Genomic DNA, 23,830 nt, shown 5'->3' with positions numbered 1-23,830 from the left:
GTGTGATGCCAGTGACCATGTGATGAGCGGATAATTTATACGCTTTTTGGCATTGTTTTTATATAGTTTTTAGTAAGTTTGAGCTACTTTTAGGGATGTTTTCATTAGTTTTTATGTTAAATTCACATTTCTGGACTTTACTATGAGTTTGTGTGTTTTTCTGTGATTTCAGGTAAATTCTGGCTGAAATTGAGGGACTTGAGCAAAACTCTGAAGAAGGCTGACAAAAGGACTGCTGATGTTGTTGGAATTTGACCTCCCTGCACTCGAAATGGATTTTCTGGAGCTACAGAACTCCAATTGGCGCGCTCTCAACGGCGTTGGAAAGTAGACATTCAGGGCTTTCCAGCAATATATAATAGTCTATACTTTATTCGGAGATTGACGACGTAACTTGGCGTTGAACACCAAGTACATGCTGCTGTCTGGAGTTAAACGCCAGAAAAACGTCATGATCCGGAGTTGAACGCCCAAAACACGTCATAACTCGGAGTTCAACTCCAAGAGAAGCCTCAGCTCGTGGATTAATCAAGCTCAGCCCAAGCATACACCAAGTGGGCCCCGGAAGTGGATTTATGCATCAATTACTTACTCATGTAAACCCTAGGAGCTAGTTTATTATAAATAGAACATTTATCTATTGTATTAGATATCTTTTGATCACTTTAGGTCTTTGATCATTCGGTCTTGTGACCACATGGGGGCTGGCCATTCGGCCATGCCTGAACCCTTTGCTTGTGTATTTTCAACGGTGGAGTTTCTGCACACCATAGATTAAGGGTGTGGAGCTCTGCTGTACCTCAAGTATTAATGCAATTCTATTCTCTTTTATTCAAATCTCTCTTATTCTTATTCCAAGATATTCATTCGTACCCAAGAACATGATGAATGTGATGATAAGTAACCCTCATTATCATTCTCACTTATGAACGCACGTGATTGACAACCACTTCCGTTCTACATGCAACAGAGCTTGAATGTGTATCTCTTAGATTCCCCAACAGAATCTTCGTGGTATAAGCTAGATAGATGGCGGCATTTATGAGGATCCGGAAAGTCTTACCTTGTCTGTGGTATTCCGAGTAGGATCCTGGGAATCTGGAAAGTCTAACCTTGTCTGTGGTATTCCGAGTAGGATTCCGGTAATGAATGACTGTGACGTACTTCAAACTTGCAAGTGCTGGGCGTTAGTGACAGACGCAAAAGAATCAAGGGATTCTATTCCAGTAGGAGCGGGAACCAAACAGTGATTAGCCGTGCTGTGACAGAGCGCGTGAGCGTAGTTTTCACTGCGAGGATGGGATGTAGCCATCAACCATGAGTGATGCCTCCAGACGATTAGCCATGCGAGTGACAGCCGCAGAGGATCATTTTTCCGAGAGGATTGAAAGTAGCCACCGCTGATGGTGAACTCCTATACACAGCTTGCCATGGAAAGGAGTAAGAAGGATTGAGTTGAAGCAGTGGGAGAGCAGGCGTCCTTGAGCCATACAGTATCTCCATTCGCTTATCTGAAATTCCCACCAATGAATCTGCATGAGTATTCTATCCCTTTTATTATTTATTTTCTTATTTCTATTTTCGAAAACCCATAAACCAATTTAATCTGCCTAACTGAGAATTACAAGGTAACCATAGCTTGCTTCATACCAACAATCTCTGTGGGATCGACCCTTACTCACGTAAGGTTTATTACTTGGACGACCCAGTACACTTGCTGGTTAGTTGAACGGAGTTGTGTCCACTCGTGCCAATTTCAAATTCCATAAAAGTACAACTTAAAGAATAGTGATCACAATTTCGTCCACCACCATGCCATTGGGACAAAGGCATGACAAGCTTCTGCACGTCATTTACTATGCCAGTCGTGCTTTAAATGACGCACAGAAGAACTACACAACCACAGAAAAAGAGTTACTTGCAGTAGTTTACGCCATTGAAAAGTTCAGATCTTATTTAGTAGGATCAAAAGTGATTGTGTACACTGACCATGCCGCTCTTAAATATCTACTCACAAAGCAAGATTCAAAACCCAGACTCATCAGATGGGTGTTGCTTTTGCAGAAGTTTGATATAGAAATAAGAGACAGAAAAGGGATAGAGAACCAAGTAGCAGATCATCTGTCCCGAATAGAACCAGTAGAAGGGGCGTCCCTCCCTCTTACTGAAATCTCTGAAAACTTTCCGGATGAGCAACTCTTTGCCATCCAGGAAGTGCCATGGTTTGCAGATATTGCAAACTACAAGGCAGTGAGATTTATACCCAAAGAGTACAGTAGGCAGCAATCAAAGAAATTGATCACAGATGCAAAGTACTATCTTTAGGATGAACCATATCTCTTCAAGAGTTGTGTAGAAGGAGTAATTCGTAGATGTGTGCCTAAAGAAGAAGCACAGAAGATTCTCTGGCATTGCCATGGATCACAGTATGGAGGACATTTTGGAAGTGAGTGAATAGCCACAAGAGTCCTCTAATGTGGCTTCTACTCGCTTACTCTCTATAAAGATTCCCGAGTGTTTGTACTTAATTGTGACAGTTGCCAAAGATCTGGTAATTTGCCTCACAGTTATGCCATGCCTCAACAAGGGATCTTATAGATTGAGTTGTTTGGTGTATGGGGTATTGAATTCATAGGGCCTTTCCCACCATCATACTCAAACACTTATATTCTGGTGGCAGTGGATTATGTATCCAAATGGGTGGAAGCTATCACAACACCCACTAATGACACTAAGACAGTGCTAAAATTCCTCCAAAAATACATCTTCAGCAGATTTGGTACCCCTAGAGTATTAATCAGTGATGGGGGCACTCATTTCTGTAACAAATAGCTTTACTCTACTTTGGTTCGATATGGAGTTAGCCACAGGTTAGCACTCCATATCATCCACAGACAAATGGGCAAGCTGAAGTCTCTAACAGAGAACTTAAAAGAATCCTGGAACGGACTGTGATTAACCGTAGAAGGGATTGGGCAAGAAGCTTGGATGATGCTCTGTGGGCATACAGAACAGCATTCAAGACACCTATAGGAACTTCTCCATACCGGCTGGTGTATGGAAAAGCCTGTCACTTGTCAGTGGAACTGGAACATAAGGCCTATTGGGCAACCAGATTCCTAAACCTTGATGCCAAGTTAGCTGGAGAAAAACGATTGCTCCAGTTAAATGAGCTAGAGGAATTCAGACTCAATGCTTTCGAAAATGCAAAAATTTACAAAGAAAAAGTAAAAAGATGGCATGATAAGAAACTATCATCCAGAGTTTTTAAGCCAGGGCAGAAAGTTCTGCTATTTAATTCTAAGCTCAGATTATTCCCCGAGAAATTGAAATCCCGGTGGAGAGGTCCATATGTGATTACAAGTGTGTCACCATATGGATACATGGAGCTTCAGGATAATTGGTGCACGAAATTGTGATCAATACTTTTCACAACTCAAATAATCTCCGGTGATGAATCCAAAAACTTGGTGTTCAATACCACGGCATAAACATAACTTCGCACAACTAACCAGCAAGTGTACTGGGTCGTCCAAGTAATAAACTTTACGCGAGTAAGGGTTGATCCCACAGAGATTGTTGGTATGAAGCAAGCTATGGTCACCTTGTAAATCTTAGTCAGGCAAACTCAAATGGTTATGAATGATGAATAAAACATAAAGATAAAGATAGAGATACTTATGCAATTCATGAGTGGGAGTTTCAGATAAGCGTATGGAGATGCTGTGTTCCTTTCGTCTCTCTACTTCCCTACTGTCTTCATCCAATCCTTCTTACTCCTTTCCATGGCAAGCTGTATGTAGGGTTTCACCATTGTCAGTGGCTACCTCCCATCCTCTCAGTGAAAATGTTCAACGCACCCTGTCACGGCACAGCTATTCAGCTGTCGGTTCTCGATCATGTCGGAATAGAATCCAGTGATTCTTTTGCGTCTGTCACTAACGCCCCACAATCGCGAGTTTGAAGCTCGTCACAGTCATTCAATCATTGAATCCTACTCAGAATACCACAGACAAGGCTTAGACCTTCCGGATTCTCTTGAATGCCGCCATCAATTCTAGCTTATACCACGAAGATTCCGGTTAAAGAATCCAAGAGATATCCACCCAATCTAAGGTAGAACGGAGGTGGTTGTCAGGCACACGTTCATAGGTGAGAATGATGATGAGTGTCACGGATCATCACATTCATCAAGTTGAAGAACAAGTGATATCTTAGAACAAGAACAAGCGGAATTGAATGGAAGAACAATAGTAATTGCATTAATACTCGAGGTACAGCAGAGCTCCACACCTTAATCTATGGTGTGTAGAAACTCCATCGTTGAAAATACATAAGAACAAGGTCTAGGCATGGCCGTGAGGCCAGCCCCTTGATCTAAGATAGCATAAGACTAAAGATAGCTACCCCAATGATAATACAATAGTAAAAGATCCTACTTATAGAGAACTAGTAGCCTAGGGTTTACAAAGATGAGTAAATGACATAAAAATCCACTTCCGGGCCCACTTGGTGTGTGCTTGGGCTGAGCATTGAAGCATTTTCGTGTAGAGACTCTTCTTGGAGTTAAACGCCAGCTTTTATGCCAGTTTGGGCGTTTAACTCCCACTTTGGTGCCAGTTCCGGCGTTAAACGCTGGGAATTCTGATGGTGACTTTGAACGCCGGTTTGGGCCATCAAATCTTGGGCAAAGTATGAACTATCATATATTGCTGGAAAGCCCAGGATGTCTACTTTCCAACGCCGTTGAGAGTGCGCCAATTGGGCTTCTATAGCTCCAGAAAATCCACTTCGAGTGCAGGGAGGTCAGAATCCAACAGCATCTGCAGTCCTTTTTAGTCTCTGAATCAGATTTTTGCTCAGGTCCCTCAATTTCAGCCAGAAAATACCTGAAATCACAGAAAAACACACAAACTCATAGTAAAGTCCAGAAAAGTGAATTTTAACTAAAAACTAATAAAAATATACTAAAAACTAACTAGATTATACTAAAAACATACTAAAAACAATGCCAAAAAGCGTACAAATTATCCGCTCATCACAACACCAAACTTAAATTGTTGCTTGTCCTCAAGCAACTGAAAATCAAATAAGATAAAAAGAAGAGAATATGCAATGAATTCCAAAAACATCTATGAAGATCAGTATTAATTAGATGAGCGGGACTTTTAGCTTTTTGCCTCTGAACAGTTTTGGCATCTCACTCTATCCTTTGAAATTCAGAATGATTGGCTTCTTTAGGAACTCAGAATCCAGATAGTGTCATTGATTCTCCTAGTTAAGTATGATGATTCTTGAACACAGCTACTTATTAAGTCTTGGCCGTGGCCCAAAGCACTCTGTTTTCCAGTATTACCACTGGATACATACATGCCACAGACACATAATTGTGTGAACCTTTTCAGATTGTGACTCAGCTTTGCTAGAGTCCCCAACTAGAGGTGTCTAGGGTTCTTAAGCACACTCTTTTTGCCTTGGATCACAACTTTATTTCTTTTTTTTTGTTTTTTTTCTCTCTTTTTTTTTGTATTCACTGCTTTTTCTTGCTTCAAGAATCATTTTTATGATTTTTCAGATCCTCAGTAACATGTCTCCTTTTTCATCATTCTTTCAAGAGCCAACATTCATGAACCACAAATTCAAAAGACATATGCACTGTTTAAGCATACATTCAGAAAACAAAAGTATTGCGACCACATCAAAATAATTAATCTGTTATAAAATTCAGAATTCATGCAATTCTTCTCTTTTTCAATTAAGAACATTTTTCATTTAAGAAAGGTGATGGATTCATAGGACATTCATAACTTTAAGGCATAGACACTAAGACACTAATGATCACAAGACACAAACATAGCTAAACATAAGCATAATTTTTGAAAAACAGAAAAATAAAGAACAAGAAAATTAAAGAACGGGTCCACCTTAGTGATGGCGGCTTGTTCTTCCTCTTGAAGATCCTATGAAGTGCTTGAGCTCCTCAATGTCTCTTCCTTGTCTTTGTTGCTCCTCTCTCATGATTCTTTGATCTTCTCTAATTTCATGGAGGAGGATGGAATGTTCTTGGTGCTCCACCCTTAGTTGTCCCATGTTGGAACTCAATTCTCCTAGGGAGGTGTTTAGTTGCTCCCAATAGTTTTGTGGAGGAAAGTGCATCCCTTGAGGCATCTCAGGGATTTGATGATGAGAGGGGTCTCTTGTTTGCTCCATCCTCTTCTTAGTGATGGGTTTGTCCTCATCAATGGGGATGTCTCCCTCTATGTCAACTCCCACTGAATAACAGAGGTGACAAATGAGATGAGGAAAGGCTAACCTTGCCAAGGTAGAGGACTTGTCCGCCACCTTATAAAGTTCTTGGGATATCACCTCATGAACTTCTATTTCTTCTCCAATCATGATGCTATGAATCATGATAGCCCGGTCTATAGTAACTTCGGACCGGTTGCTAGTGAGAATGATTGAGCGTTGGATAAACTCCAACCATCCCCTAGCCACAGGCTTGAGGTCATGCCTTCTCAGTTGAACCGACTTCCCTCTTGAATCTCTCTTCCATTGGGCGCCCTCTTCACAAATGACTGTGAGGACTTGGTCCAACCTTTGATCAAAGTTGACCCTTCTAGTGTAAGGGTGTTCATCTCCTTGCATCATGGGCAAGTTGAATGCCAACCTTACATTTTCCGGACTAAAATCCAAGTATTTCCCCCGAACCATAGTAAGCCAATTCCTTGGGTCCGGGTTCACACTTTGATCATGGTTCTTGGTGATCCATGCATTGGCATAGAATTCTTGAACCATTAAGATTCTGACTTGTTGAATGAGGTTGGTAAGAACTTCCCAACCTCTTCTTCGGATCTCATGTCGGATCTCCGGATATTCACTCTTTTTGAGTTTGAACGGGACCTCGGGGATCACCTTCTTCAAGGCCACAACTTCATAGAAGTGGTCTTGATGCACCCTTGAGATGAATCTCTCCATCTCCCATGACTCGGAGGTGGAAGCTTTTGCCTTCCCTTTCCTCTTTCTAGAGGTTTCTCCGGCCTTGGATGCCATAAATGGTTATGGAAAAACAAAAAACAATGCTTTTACCACACCAAACTTAAAAGGTTGCTCGTCCTCGAGCAAAAGAAGAAAGAAGAGAGTAGAAGAAGAAGAAATGAAGGAGATGGAGATGGCTTTGTGGTTCGGCCAAAGGGGGAGAAGTAGTGTTTAGGGTGTGTGAAAATGAAGGAGTGAAGATGGGTTTATATAGGGGTGGGGAGAGGGTTAGGGTTCGGTTATGGGAGGGTGGGTTTGGTAGGGAAAGTGGTTTGAATTTGAATGGTGAGGTAGGTGGGGTTTTATGAAGGATGGATGTGAGTGGTGAAGAGAAAGATGGGATTTGATAGGTGAAGGGTTTTTGGGGAAGAGGTGTTGAGGTGATTGGTGAATGGGTGAAGAAGAGAGAGAGTGGTGGGGTAGGTGGGGATCCTGTGGGGTCCACAGATCCTGAGGTATCAAGGAAAAGTCATCCCTGCACCAAGTGGCGAGCAAAATTGCTCTTCATGCCAATTCTGGCGTTAAACGCCGGGCTGGTGCCCATTTCTGGCGTTTAACGCCAACTTCTTGCCCTTTACTGGCGTTTAACGCCAGTCTGGTGCCCCTTTCTGGCGTTAAACGCCCAGAATGGTGCCAGACTGGGCGTTAAACGCCCATCTGCTAGCCTTACTGGCGTTTAAACGCCAGCAAGATCTTCCTCTAGGGTGTGCTGTTTTTCTTTCTATTTTCATTCTGTTTTTGCTTTTTTGATTGATTTTGTGACTTCTCATGATCACCAACCTACAGAAAACATAAAATAACAAAGGAAAATAGATAAAATATAACATTGGGTTGCCTCCCAACAAGCGCTTCTTTAATGTCTGTAGTTTGACACTGGGCTCTCATGGAGCCTCAGAGATGCTCAGAGCAATGTTGGAACCTCCCAACACCAAACTTAGAGTTTGAATGTGGGGGTTCAACATCAAACTTAGAATTTGGTTGTGGCCTCCCAACACCAAACTTAGAATTTGACTGTGGGGGCTCTGTTTGACTCTGTTTTGAGAGAAGCTCTTCATGCTTCCTCTCCATGGTTACAGAGGGATATCCTTGAGCCTTAAACACAAGGGATTCTTCATTCACTTGAATGATCAATTCTCCTTTGTCCACATCAATCACAGCCTTTGCTGTGGCTAGGAAGGGTCTGCCAAGGATGATGGATTCATCCATGCACTTCCCAGTCCCTAGGACTATGAAATCAGCAGGGATGTAATGGTCTTCAACTTTTACCAGAACATCCTCTACAAGTCCATAAGCTTGTTTTCTTGAATTGTCTGCCATCTCTAGTGAGATTTTTGCAGCTTGCACCTCAAAGATCCCTACCTTCTCCATTACAGAGAGAGGCATGAGGTTTACACTTGACCCTAGGTCACACAAGGCCTTCTTGAAGGTCATGGTGCCTATGGTACAAGGTATTGAAAACTTTCCAGGATCCTATCTCTTTTGAGGCAGTTTCTGCCTAGACAAGTCATCCAATTCTTTGGTGAGCAAAGGGGGTTCATCCTCCCAAGTCTCATTACCAAATAACCTGTCATTTAGCTTCATGATTGCTCCAAGGTATTTAGCAACTTGCTCTTCAGTGACATACTCATCCTCTTCAGAGGAAGAATACTCATCAGAGCTCATGAATGGCAGGAGTAAATCCAATGGAATCTCTATAGTCTCAGTGGGAGCCTCAGATTCCCATGGTTCCTCATTAGGGAATTCATTAGAGGCCAGTGGACGTCCATTGAGGTCCTCCTCAGTGGCGTTCACTGCCTTTCCCTCCTCTCCAAATTCGGCCATGTTGATGGCCTTGCACTCTCCTTTTGGATTTTCTTCTGTATTGCTTGGAAGAGTACTAGGAGGGAGTTCAGTAATTTTCTTGCTCAGCTGACCCACTTGTGCCTCCAAGTTTCTAATGGAGGACCTTGTTTCAATCATGAAACTTTGAGTGGTTTTGATTAGATCAGAGACCATGGTTGCTAAGTCAGAGGTGTTCTGCTTAGAACTCTCTGTCTGTTGCTGAGAAGATGATGGAAAAGGCTTGCCATTGCTAAACCTGTTTCTTCCACCATTATTGTTGTTGAAACCTTGTTGAGGTCTCTGTTGATCCTTCCATGAGAGATTTGGATGATTTCTCCCTGAAGGATTATAGGTGTTTCCATAGGGTTCTCCCATGTAATTCACCTCTTCCATTGAAGGGTTCTCAGGATCATAAGCTTCTTCTTCAGATGAAGCTTCCTTAGTACTGCCTGGTGCATTTTGCATTCTAGACAGACTTTGAGAGATCAAATTGACTTGCTGAGTCAATATCTTGTTCTGAGCCAATATGGCATTCAAAGTATCCATCTCAAGAACTCCTTTCTTCTGATTAGTCCCATTGTTCACAGGATTCCTTTCAGAAGTGTACATGAATTGGTTATTTGCAACCATTTCAATTAGTTCTTGAGCTTTTGTAGGCGTCTTCTTCAGATGAAGAGATCCTCCTACAGAGCTATCCAAAGACATCTTGGACAGTTCAGACAGACCATCATAGAAAATACCTATGATGCTCCATTCAGAAAGCATATTAGAGGGACACTTTCTGATTAATTGTTTGTATCTTTCCCAAACTTCATAGAGGGATTCTCCTTCCTTCTGTCTGAAGGTTTGGACTTCCACTCTAAGCTTACTCAATTTTTGAGGTGGAAAGAACTTTGCCAAGAAGGCATTGACTAGCTTTTCCCAAGAGTTCAGGCTTTCTTTAGGTTGTGAGTCCAACCATATTCTAGCTCTGTCTCTTACAGCAAAAAGGAATAGCATAAGTCTGTAGACCTCAGGGTCAACCCCATTAGTCTTGACAGTGTCACAGATTTGCAAGAATTCAGCTAAAAACTGATGAGGATCTTCCAATGGAAGTCCATGGAACTTGCAATTCTGTTGCATTAGAGAAACCAATTGAGGCTTAAGCTCAAAGTTGTTTGCTCCAATGGCAGGGATAGAGATGCTTCTCCCATAGAAGTCGGGAGTAGGTGCAGTAAAGTCACCCAGCACCTTCCTTGCATTGTTGGCATTGTTGTTGCTTTCGGCTGCCATGGGTTCTTCTTTTTTGAAGATTTCTGTTAGGTCCTCTATAGAGAGTTATGCCTTAGCTTCCCTTAGTTTTCGCTTCAAGGTCCTTTCAGGTTCAGGGTCAGCCTCAACAAGAATGCTTTTGTCTTTGCTTCTGCTCATATGAAAGAGAAGAAAACAAGAAAATATGGAATCCTCTATGTCACAGTATAGAGATTCCTTGAGGTGTCAGAGGAAAAGAAAAATAGAAGGCAGAAGTAGAAAATTCGAACTTACCAAAGAAGATGGAGTTCGAATTATGCATTAAGGAATAGTGTTAGTCCATCAATAGAAGGATGTGAGAAGAAGGGAAGAAATTTTCGAAAATAATTTAAAAAGATTTTAAAAACATTTTGAAAAACACTAATTGATTTTCGAAAACCAAGAGTGGAAAAGAAATCAAGTGATTTTTGAAAAAGATTTTGAAATTAGAAATAAAAAAGATTTGATTGAAAACTATTTTGAAAAAGATGTGATTAAGAAGATATGATTTGAAAAGCAATTTAAAAAGATTTGATTTTAAAAATTAATGACTTGGCTAACAAGAAAAGATATGATTCAAACATTAAACCTTTCTCAACAGAAAAGGCAACATATTTGAATTGTTGAATCAAATCATTAATTGTTAGCAAGTATTTTTTGAAAATGGAAAGAAATTGATTTTGAAAACATATGATTGAGAAGATATGATTTGAAAAAGATTTGATTTTGAAAAATATTGAAAACTTGAAAAAAATTTGAATTGAAAACAGAATCTTCCCTCTTATGCCATCCTGGCGTTAAACGCCCAGAATGGTGCACATTCTGGTGTTTAACGCCCAAAGCACTACCCTTTTGGGCGTTAAACGCCCAGCCAGGCACCCTGGCTGGCGTTTAAACGCCAGTTTGCCTTCTTCACTGGGCATTTTGAACGCCCAGCTTTTTCTGTGTAATTCCTCTGCAGAATGTTCTGAATCCTCAATTCTCTGTATTATTGACTTGAAAAGACACAAATTAAAAATTTTTTGGATTTTTAATAATGAGGAATAATCAAAATGCAACTGAAATCAAATAACAATGCATGCAAGACACCAAACTTAGCAGTTTGTATACTACTGACACTAACCAAATGAGAATGCATATGAGACACATAAACACTCACGTCAAGAGAATTTAAAAATTTGAGCAATGAAACCATCAAGAACAACTTGAAGATTAATGAAGACACATGCATGAATGCAAGAAGAACAGAAACATGCAATTAACACCAAACTTAAAATGAAACACTAGACTTCAAAAAGAAACATAAAATATTTTTGGTTTTTATGATTTTGTAAAATTTTTTTGGATTTTTCGAAAATTAAGTGGAAAAAGAAAATAAAGGTATCAAAATTCTTAATGAGAATTCCAGGAATCATGCAATGTTAGTCTAAAGCTTCAGTCTAAAGAAATTAGACATGGCTGAACAAGCTTCAGCAGGACATTGCATTCAAGAGCTAAATTGATGAAAATCAATCAGCTTTGGTGATGATAAGAACATCACCTTGAAACACTAGAATTCATTCTTAAGAACTCTGAAGAAAAATACCTAATCTAAGCAACAAGATGAACCATCAGTTGTCCATACTCGAACAATCCCCGGCAATGGCGCCAAAAACTTGGTGCACGAAATTGTGATCAATACTTTTCACAACTCAAATAATCCCCGGTGATGAATCCAAAAACTTGGTGTTCAATACCATGGCATAAACATAACTTCACACAACTAACCAGCAAGTGTACTGGGTCGTCCAAGTAATAAACCTTACGCGAGTAAGGGTCGATCCCACAGAGATTGTTGGTATGAAGCAAGCTATGTTCACCTTGTAAATCTTAGTCAGGCAAACTCAAATGGTTATGAATGATGAATAAAACATAAAGATAAAGATAGAGATACTTATGCAATTCATGAGTGGGAGTTTCAGATAAGCGTACGGAGATGCTGTGTTCCTTCCGTCTCTCTGCTTCCCTACTGTCTTCATCCAATCCTTCTTACTCCTTTCCATGGCAAGCTGTATGTAGGATTTCACCGTTGTCAGTGGCTACCTCCCATCCTCTCAGTGAAAATGTTCAACACACCCTGTCACGGCACGGCTATTCAGCTGTCGGTTCTCGATTATGTCGGAATAGAATCCAGTGATTCTTTTGCGTCTGTCACTAACGCCCCACAATCGCGAGTTTGAAGCTCGTCACAGTCATTCAATCATTGAATCCTACTCAGAATACCACAGACAAGGCTTAGACCTTCCAGATTCTCTTGAATGTCGCCATCAATTCTAGTTTATACCACGAAGCTTCCGGTTAAAGAATCCAAGAGATATCCACCCAATCTAAGGTAGAACGGAGGTGGTTGTCAGGCACACGTTCATAGGTGAGAATGATGATGAGTGTCACAGATTATCACATTCATCAAGTTGAAGAACAAGTGATATCTTAGAACAAGAACAAGCGGAATTGAATGGAAGAACAATAGTAATTGCATTAATACTCGAGGTACAGCAGAGCTCCACACCTTAATCTATGGTGTGTAGAAACTCCACCATTGAAAATACATAAGAACAAGGTCTAGGCATGGCCGTGAGGCCAGCCCCATGATCTAAGATAGCATAAGACTAAAGATAGCTACCCCGATGATAATACAATAGTAAAAGGTCCTACTTATAGAGAACTAGTAGCCTAGGGTTTACAAAGATGAGTAAATGACATAAAAATCCACTTCCGGGCCCACTTGGTGTGTGCTTGGGCTGAGCATTGAAGCATTTTCGTGTAGAGACTCTTCTTGGAGTTAAACGCCAGCTTTTGTGCCAGTTTGGGCGTTTAACTCCCACTTTGGTGCCAGTTCCGGCGTTAAACGCTGGGAATTCTGATGGTGACTTTGAACGCCGGTTTGGGCCATCAAATCTTGGGCAAAGTATGAACTATCATATATTGCTGGAAAGCCCAGGATGTCTACTTTCCAACGCTGTTGAGAGCGCACCAATTGGGCTTCTGTAGCTCCAGAAAATCCACTTCGAGTGCAGGGAGGTTAGAATCCAACAACATCAGCAGTCCTTTTTAGTCTCTGAATCAGATTTTTGCTCAGGTCCCTCAATTTCAGCCAGAAAATACTTGAAATCACAGAAAAACACACAAACTCATAGTAAAGTCCAGAAAAGTGAATTTTAACTAAAAACTAATAAAAATATACTAAAAACTAACTAGATTATACTAAAAACATACTAAAAATAATGCCAAAAAGCGTACAAATTATCCGCTCATCAATAATGATTCTAACAAAAAGTTCATTGTTAATGGACAGAGAGTTAAACATTATCTTGAAAGCAATTTTGAGCAAGAATGCTCAAAACTGAGACTTGATTAAAGCTCAGTATTAGTCCAGCTAAAGACAATAAAGAAGCGCTTGCTGGGAGGCAACCCAGTCATTTACAAAGCTTATTTGTCAATTAATTGATTTTTACAGGTTTATGTCAATTATCTTCAAGGGAAAATAGCAATTGTTTGAGTTCACAGAGTTACAGAAGGATTCAGAGGATAAAACAGCAAAAAGAAGCTCACTAGTGCGAAAAAAAAGCCAGTAAGAGCTGTTTTGGGCGCTGAACGCCCAAAAGAAGTACTTACTGGTCATTCAACGCCAGTAAGGATAGCCATCTGGGCGTTAAACGCCAGAAAGAAGCACCTTCTGGGCGTTCAACGCCAGATTTATAGCGTCCTGGGCATTCAGAAAAATGCCTAGTGACAAAGGAGTTCCTGGCGTTCAACGCCAGCTAGAAGTAACAGCTGGGCATTAAACGCCTAGGAGAAGCTACAAATGGGCGTTAAACGCCCAAAACATGCAGCGTTTGGATTGTGGGGAGGAGGTAATTTCGTTTTTAATTCACATTTTTCAAAATTTTTATATTCCAATTCATGATTTCTTGCATAAACATGTTACAAACTCTCATCCTTCAATTCCAAAAATTTTAATCCTAATTTCTAAAATCCCTTTTTCAAAAATATCAAATGTATCTTAATTCATAAACACAAATCCTTTTCAAATTCCATCCAACTCCTTTTTAAATTAAAAAAAACTCAATTATCTTTTAAAATCTTTTTCAAAATAAAAATTCAGATTTATCTTTTTCAAATATCATTCACAACTTTTTAATTTTAAATTATATATTTTTCTTATCATATTTATCTTTTATAAGTCATATCTTCTATCTTATCTTTCTTCAAAATTTTCGAAAATCCACCCCCTCCGTTTAAATCCACATTCGGCCTCCCTCCTCTCATCCACCATTTGATACTAGCTCTCCTTCTATCCCTCTTCTTTCCTTTCTTTTGCTTGAGGACAAGCAAATCTCTAAGTTTGGTGTGTTTATCCGTGATCACTAAACCACATTCACTAAGATCATGGCTCCTAAAGGAAAATAACCCACTCGAAGAGGCAAGAAAGAGAGTATTCTAAAACCACTTTGGAATTAAGGGAAGTTCTTAACCAAAGAACATTCAGACCATTACTACAAAATAATGGGTCTAAGGTCAGTGATCCCAGAAGTTAGATTCGATCTAAAAGAAGACGAATATCCGGAGATTCAAGAGCAAATTCGAAACAGGAGCTGGAAAGTCCTAGCTAATCCTGAAACAAAGGTGAGAAGAAATATGGTTCAGGAATGCTACGCTAATCTGTGGCAAAAGACAGGCAGAGAATATCTAGAACTGCCCTTTATGACTATCGGACCTTGGTCAGAGGAAAGATTGTTCACATTCACCCTGACAAAATCAGGGAGATCTTTAAGCTACCTCAGCTGAAGGATGACCCAGACTACTTTAATAGGAGAATGATGAGAACAAATAAGGGCCTGGACAAGATTCTAGAGGATATATGCATCCCTGGAGCCAGGTGGACCACCAGCACTAAGGGCATCCCAAATCAACTCAAGAGAGAAGATCTCAAACCAGTCGTCAGAGGCTGGCTGGACTTCATTGCGCATTCTATATTGCCCACTAGCAACCGTTCTGAAGTCACAGTTAAAAGAGCAGTGATGATCCACTACATTATGTTAGGAAGAGAAGTGAAAGTTCATCAATTGATTTCGTGTGAACTTTACATAATTGCAAACAAGAACTCTAAAGATGCCAAATTGGCTTATCCTAGCTTAATATCTATGCTATGTAAAGATGCTGGAGTAAAAATGGGAATAACTGAGTATATCTCAGTTGAGCGACCAATCACCAAAACATCAATGAAAAAACAATAAGTGCAGGATGACCCTATCAAGAGGAGAGCACAGAAATTCCTCCCGGAATTTCCTCAATTTGAGTACTGGGAGCATCTTGAAGCATCGGTTACCAAGTTGCAAGAAGCTATGGACCAAATAAAGGAAGAACAGAATAATCAAAATAGCATGCTTTGCAAACTGCTTGGGGAACAAGAAGAGAAAAGGCGTGACTTGAAGGAACTGAAGCGTCATAAATTATCTCTTGAAGGATCAAGCACCCCACAAACTAGAGGAACATCCACTTCCCAAAATAAAGGTTGTTGAGTCCTAATCTTAGCTTTACTCTGTGATAGTTGTCTTACAGATTTACCTTAGAAGTTATATAGGAGTAGTAGTAATTAGTATATCTATTTTGATTTTATTTTCAATTAAGCTATAATTTATTTTTCTCATCATCATCAAACATGAATAAAATAGTAGATTTTTAGAATAAAGAGGCAATTTAATTTCGAGTTCTTAATAAGGAAAATTCTAATTATTTATATGTGGTGGCAATACTTTTTGTTTTCTGAATGAATGCTTGAACAGTGCATATTTTTTGATATTGAAATTCATGAATGTTAAAAGTATTGGCTCTTGAAAGAATGATGAACAAGAGAGAGATTATTGATGATCTGAAAAATCATAATATTGATTCTTGAAGTAAGAAAAAGCAGTGAAAAAAAAAAGAGGAATCATTGAATAAAGAAAAAGCCTACAACCCTTAAAACCAAAAGGCAAGGGTGAAAAGGATCCAAGGCTTTGAGCATCAATGGATAGGAGGGCCTAAGAAAATAAATCCAGGCCTAAGCGGCTAAATCAAGCTGTCCCTAACCATGTGTTTGTGGCATGCAGGTCCAAGTGAAAAGTTTGAGACTGAGTGGTTAAAGTCGTGATCCAAAGCAAAGGAGTGTGCTTAAGAACTCTGGACACCTCTAATTGGGGACTCTAGCAAAGCTAAGTCACAATCTGAAAAGGTTCACCCAGTTATGTGTCTGTGGCATTTATGTATCCGGTGGTAATACTGAAAAACAAAGTGCTTAGGGCCACAGCCAAGACTCATAAAGTAACTGTGTTCAAGAATCAACATACTAAACTAGGAGAATCAATAATACTATTTGAATTCTAAGTTCCTATGGATGCCAATCATTCTGGATTTCAAAGGATAAAGTGAGATGCCAAAACTATTCAGAGACAAAAAGCTACTAGTCTCACTCATCTGATTAGAATCTGAGCTTCACTTGAAACTCTGAGATAGTATTACTTCTTAATTTCTTTTTTTTCCTATTTTATTTATCTAGTTTCTTGAGGACAAGCAACAGTTTAGGTTTGGTGTTGTGATGAGCGGATATTTTATACGCTTTTTGGGGTAATTTCATGTAGATTTTAGTATGTTTTAGTTAGTTTTTAGTATAATTTTATTAGTTTTTAGGCAAAATTCATATTTTTGGACTTTACTATGAGTTTTTGTGTTTTTCTATAATTTCATGTATTTTCTGGCTGAAATTGAGGGAGCTGAGCAAAAATCTGATTTAGGCTGAAAAAGGACTGCTGATGCTGTTGGATTCTGACCTCCTTGCACTCAGAATGAATTTTTTGGAGCTACAGAAGTCCAATTGGCGCGCTCTTAATTGGGTTGGAAAGTAGACATCCTGGGCTTTTCATCAATATATAATAGTTCATACTTTGCGCAAAGATAGATGACGTAAACTGGCGTTCAACGCCAGTTCCATGTTGCAGTTTCGCGTTCAGCGCCAGAAACAGGTTGCAAGTTGGATTTCAACGCCAGAAACAGGTTACAACCTGGCGTTCAACTCCAAAAAGAGCCCAGGCATGTGAGAAGCTTAAGTCTCAGCCCCAGCACACATCAAGTGGGCCCCAGAAGTGGATTTCTGCACTATCCATTCTAGTTTACTCATTTTCTGTAAACCTAGGTTACTAGTTTAGTATTTAAACAACTTTTAGAGACTTATTTTATATCTCATGACATTTTTCAATCTGAATTTTATACTCTTTGACTGCATGAGTCTCTAAACTCCATTGTTGGGGGTGAGGAGCTCTACAGCGTCTCGATGAATTAATGTAATTATTTCTGCTTTCCATTCAAACATGCTTGTTCCTATCTAAGATGTTCATTCGCGCTTCACTATGAAGAAGGTGATGATCCATGACACTCATCACCTTCCTCAATCCATGAACATGTGCCTGACAACCACCTCCGTTCTACATTAGATTGAATGAGTATCTCTTAGATTCCTTAATCAGAATCTTCGTGGTATAAGCTAGAATTGTTGGCGGCATTCATGAGGATCCGGAAAGTCTAAACCTTGTCTATGGTATTCCGAGTAGGATTCTGGGATTGGATGACTGTGACGAACTTCAAACTCGCGAGTGTTGGACGTAGTGACAGACGCAAAAGGATCAATGGATCTTATTCCGACATGATCGAGAACCAACAGATGATTAGCCGTGCTGTGACAGAGCATTTGGACCATTTTCACTGAGAGGATGGGAAGTAGCCATTGACAACGGTGACACCCTACATACAGCTTGCCATGGAAGGAGCCTTGCATTTATGAAAGTGAGGAAGCATTATGTTACAAAAATTCAAAAGACAAAGCATCTCTAAAACTCCAACATATTCTCCATTATTGAGTAACAATTATTTATTTTATGCCCTTTCAGTTTTTACAATTGAACTAAAAAAAAAACACTGTTGTTGGTATCCTGACTAAGAATAATAAGATAACCATAGCATGCTTCAAACCAACAATCTCCGTGGGATTCGACCCTTACTCACGTAAGGTATTACTTGGACGACCTAGTGCACTTGCTGGTTAGTTGTGCGGATTGCAAAAGTGTGATTGCAATTTTCGTGCACCACCTAGCTCGCGGTCAAAACCACATTTCCCAGCGACAGGCCGACCTTGCTCGCTCTCCCGCTGCGGGGGCAACTGTTACGGATCCGGCCCACGGATCTATAACCCGGGATTGAACCCAAACCCGGCTGCCCGGGTCCAACCCGCCTCGCTTTCCTAGAAGGCCCAAAAGCCGGCCCTTTAGAATTCCTAACCGACTTTCGAATTCAAACGTCTTCCTTATCTTAGCCAGACAAGATAAGATAAGATGGCTACCATCACCTATAAATAGAGGACCCAAGTCCCCCCAGGTATTCATTCATTCCTCACACTTTCTACCTCTTAGATCCATTCTGACTTGAGCGTCAGAGTGTCTTTGCAGGTACCTCCCCCGTCATAGCTCCAGTCAAGTAATCCGGCATCCGCCTCGACCCGCAAATTCCCGATCTATCTCTCAACCCGTACTGGAGATATCCAGTACAGTGGCAATGTTGTTGGATGAGAATATAGACATTTGCATTAGTACCGCCAATGCAAAAGGAGAGGAAAGACTAGGAGAATGATTCAGATAATTTTGAGGACTCTTTATGATTTTTAATTTTTTTTATTAGTACCCTGATTTATAATTTAATATTTTATTGAATTTTTATATTTTTTAATTGTTATTGTTATTGATATTTTATTTTATTATTTTAATTAAAAATAATTTTTTTCTAATATGATTAACGGTGATTTAAAAATGAATTCTGATGGCAAGATAATTAATGTTTAATTTATTTAATAAAAAAGAAAATTTAAAATTGATAATTAATTATTGTCGAATTTATAGTGTAATGTATTTAATAGTAATTAATTATTTTGTTTTCCTTTTTGAAAAAAATGGGATATGGGCATTGTCGAATTTACTATTGAAATAATTTGAAGTAATGGCTACGTGCAATGACTAAGACGTCGGAAATAAGCAGCATTAAAATTAAAAATTATTCTTTACATACAAAGTGTTTTTTTTATATAAGTCTTTATAAATTATTTATATTCACATATTTTATATTGTTACTATATGTTTTTTTTGTTATTGCACGTTCTTCTTTTTTTTTTTTCTCGTTATTCTTCTTGTTCGGTATCGTCGTCATTAACACCATCTCTTTCTCATTCTCTTTTTCTTTTTTTTTTAATTGAAATTTCTTCTCCTCCTTTCTTTTTCTCTTTCTCTTCCATCATCAATTATCTCGTTGTTGAAGATAATGAATAATTCAGGTTCATATTGTCAATTGAACTAGAATGAAATTGATTATTGTTTTAAATCCAATCAAGTGGCTGAGGTGTGGTACAATTTAGAGGAAAAAAATGTAGCATTAGAGGAAATATTTTTCTGTATTTACAGCAAATTTGGGTGTAACACAAATATATTTGGATGTATTTTTATTCTAGTAAGTTATGCATAATTCAAAACTCTTCTTCTTTCTCCTCATCTTCTGCTACCTTTTTTTATTCATCTTTTTCTTTTTATTTTACCTTCTCAAGTTTCTTCTTGTTTTACTCTCTTAACAAGAATAAAAACAAAAAAAAATCAAACAAATAAGAAGAAGAAATACATAATGCTGCAAAAGTACTTGGAAGAGGATGAACTTACATTCATTTAACTAAAAGAAAGAAAGAAATAAGAAAAAAGAAGAAGAAAAAACTACAACATTAGAGGAAATATTTTTCTGTATTTGCTGCAAATTTTAGTGTAACATGAAGATATTTAGGTGTAACACGAAAATATTTGGGTGTATTTTTATTCTGATAAGTTCTGCATAATTCAAAATTCTTCCTCTTCCTCCTCCTTATCTTCTACTGCTTCTTCTTTTTTTTTTCATCAGCACCATCTTCTTTTCTTCTTTTTTTTCTTATTCACCTTTTTCTTTTTGTTTCATCTTCTCAAATTCTTTTTGTTTTACTCTCTTAACAAAAATAAAAACAAAAAAATCAAACAAAGAAGAAGAAGAAACACATGATATTGTAAAATTACTTGGAAGAGGATGAACTTACATTTATTTAACTAAAATAAAGAAAGAAAGAAATAAGAAAAAAAAGAAGAAAAAAATGCAACATTAGAGGAAATATTTTTCTGTATTTGTAGCGAATTTGGGTGTAACACGAAGATATTTGGGTGTATTTTTATTCTGATAAGTTCTGCATAATTTGAAACTCTTCCTCTTTGTCCTTCTCAGCTTCTGCTGCTTCTTCTTCTTCATCTTCTTATTTCATATTTTCATAATTCTTCTTGGGAGGAAAAAATCAAACAAAAAAGAAAAAAATACATAATGTTTCAAAATCAATAGAAAGAGAAGGAGGAAAAAAATGCAACAACAACAACAATAGTAAAAAAATGACGATGAAGATGAAATACGTGAAGAAAAAGGCGGAGAAACACAAAGAAAAAGGAGAAGAAAAAGGAAGAGAAGGGGGAGGAGGAGAAATGCGAAGCGCACTATGGAAACCATTGAGTAGTGTGTGTGTTGACACGCTCGTATAGGTGAGCGTCCTTTTTGTTGGGTTTGACCTAACTTGTATGACTTGTAAACCAAAATGACTTGTATGTGTAGCACTTCTCTAAAATTAAACAATCATGCTACGTGTATATTAAATTCAGCCACCAAAACCAGCGATCAGTATAGAATACATGTTAGAATATAAATACACATTGAAAATAAACTAAACTATATATACATATATTTATACACAAATATATTAGTAGCTAATTTTAGTGACTAATTCTAATGTACAAATAATATTTGTAAAAATTAAAATAAAATATTAAATTTATCGATGTTTATTTTTGAATTTAGGTAATGCTTTCTTTAGTTAAAATGTTAGATAAAAAATTATGAAATTTTAAATTATATTTGAGTTTGTTAATTATCGAAACTCAATTGAGGTATGTGAAGCTAACAAAAGAGGATAAGTTTGACCATAAAAAATTTGAGTTGGAGGAAGATAGGAGTAATAAAGACAACAAAAGTAATGAAAAATGGTGATAAATAAAAATTACAAAGAAGGATGGTAGTGCAATTAAAAAGCGAATAAAGAGAGGAGAAGAAGTGGCAAAGGGTAGCTAAGGTAACGATGAATGGTGCCGCTAGTAGTATTGAGTACAATTTGAGTGGTGTGGGTGCCTTTGTGTAGCATGATGTAGGAATGCTAATAATGTCAATGATAAGGTCAGAGAGTATGAGAGATAATGCTGGAGAGACGATGATGACAATGATTTACTTTTAAATCTTGAGAATAAAATTGAACTAAATTAAATGTTGGGGATAGTTTTGAAGAATATAAAAAATATTTGGAAAAAAACTTTATATTAAATATTTTTTAAAATTTTGAAGTAACTAAAAATTAAAATGATATTTTCTGTGATTGTTTATGCTGTTATATATTATTTTATCTAGAAAAAATAGTCTCTTAAAAATTTTTTTAAAAGACTTATAAATCCCTAAAATACCAAGTAAGTTTTTTAAAAAAAATATAAAGAACTCATAGGTCTTTGAATGAATTAAATAACATGTAAGTCCCTGATAGGATTTATTTGTAATTTTTTAGGAACCTTAAAGTTTAGTAGTTCAATTTTTCAAAGACTTATTTAATATTTTTTCTTAAAAAATTTATAAGTCTCTCGTAAAATTTTCTCATGAACTTATTTAGCGTTGGCATGTTGTATATAGACCTATAGTTTCGTCACAAAATTTTTCGAAGACATACTTGTCTCAATATGAAAAAATAATAAATAGATTAAATGTTGGTCTAGCTATTAGTTGAGTATTTTCCAAAAGTTAAAGCGAAAATTATATTATTTTATAATTTTTTTTTTATTTTTGGGTGCATTCAATTGTCCTTTTCTCATTCGTAGTTGTGTTTAATAATGCATTCTTTTCATTTGCAGTTATGTAATGTCTTATTTTTTCTTGTTTCCTTTCTTTGTTGTACTTAATTAGTGATGATATTTTGTTGAAAAAATATAGGTAGCATATGAAAAGAATTTTAATATTATGGTATCAATATACAAAGAAATTACTTTTCCTAAAAACTATTGACTTTCATACCTAGTTACTATTGGGCTAATAATGATATTTTCTTAAGATATAATGAAATCTCTTTGAATTTTTTATTAGGTAATAATAAAAAATATTTTACTCATTATAAATCCCTCCTCTTTATTTCTCGTTTTTAGCCATTGTAAAATTATTCTATTTCTCTTTTTTTATAGGTTCTGTTTAATAATTTTTCGATCTCTTCGTTATCGACTTTTTTTATTTTTCTATTTTTTGTTATATTTTTTTATTTTTTAATGTGAAGATTGTGAAGGATTGTAAAAAAAATAGTGATTATGTTAATTTGTTAGTATAAATTGTTAATTTTTATTTAAATTATTTAAAATATTTTAAAAAATTATCATGATGTTTTTAAGAATATAATTATCAACAAAATATAAGAATAATGTTGATTGAACCAGAAATAACATGCATAGAAAGTGGTTGATTGATTTCTTTTTTATTTAAAATATTTGGTTAGAAAAAAAGGAGATCATGTTTCAACATAAAATAATAAAAATTGATGAGATTATAGGCATGTTATTCAAAAGTTATATGAGATCGAGTGGTGTCTGATTTCATTAGTGGTTGACAATAATGTCAAGGACAACATAAGATTGTTGTTCTAACTTTGTGACTTTTTATTTATTTTATATGTTCTATTTGTTGTGTTAAATTCATTTCTTTTTTTAAAAAATAATAATATTTTTTTTGAAAGATAAAAAGAACTCAACACTTATAGTAGAGCTTATTGCATTTGAAGAATTAAAAAAAAATAAATACAACTAAAATACTCAAACTATGAACTTTATGTATTCTTATAGTACTCACACCTCCTATTTACTAATTATTGCTCAACCAGATAATCAAAATTACATCACAAAAAATAATAACCCATTTTTTTCGTGTTTCTTTCCTCATTAGAAATGTTATCTAACTCTTAAAAATTTCTCTCATAAAAGATGGGTAAATTAATATCTTCGAAACTTATACACTAATGCACACCACACCTGTCACACAAAATTATAGATAATAAATAATTTTCTATTATTTTAATTTTCTTCTTATACAATATTATTATCCTTACTATTAATGATCCCTAATCTATCTAAGAGAACTTTAGTGTTTTTGGGCCCACTAGCACAAACCAAGCAGATAATTCAATTCTCAATAGCACCAAATCTTTCCATCTAGTTTTAGCAAACATGTTACTTTTCACATGTTTTGACAACAACTCTCTTGCACTATCCGGCGCATGAATTAGTAGAGTATCCGTGTTTCTTATAAAAAATTTAAACCAACATATCCACATTACCCATGATCAATTTAACTAGAAGTAGCCTCTCATAGGGTTAATTCAATAAATTCGTTTTCCATAGGCATAACTTTTCCCTTTATTGAAATTTTCAAACCCAGACCAGGCCATTACAAAAATAACATATTTTCTATAACTGATTTCTACCGAGTTGACACTGAGTACAATCCTTGGAACTCAGTC

The sequence above is a fragment of the Arachis hypogaea genome, chromosome 5 (assembly GCF_003086295.3).
Source record: "Arachis hypogaea cultivar Tifrunner chromosome 5, arahy.Tifrunner.gnm2.J5K5, whole genome shotgun sequence".
In the NCBI taxonomy this organism is placed as follows: Eukaryota; Viridiplantae; Streptophyta; class Magnoliopsida; order Fabales; family Fabaceae; genus Arachis; species Arachis hypogaea.
This window is presented reverse-complemented; position numbering follows the sequence as displayed.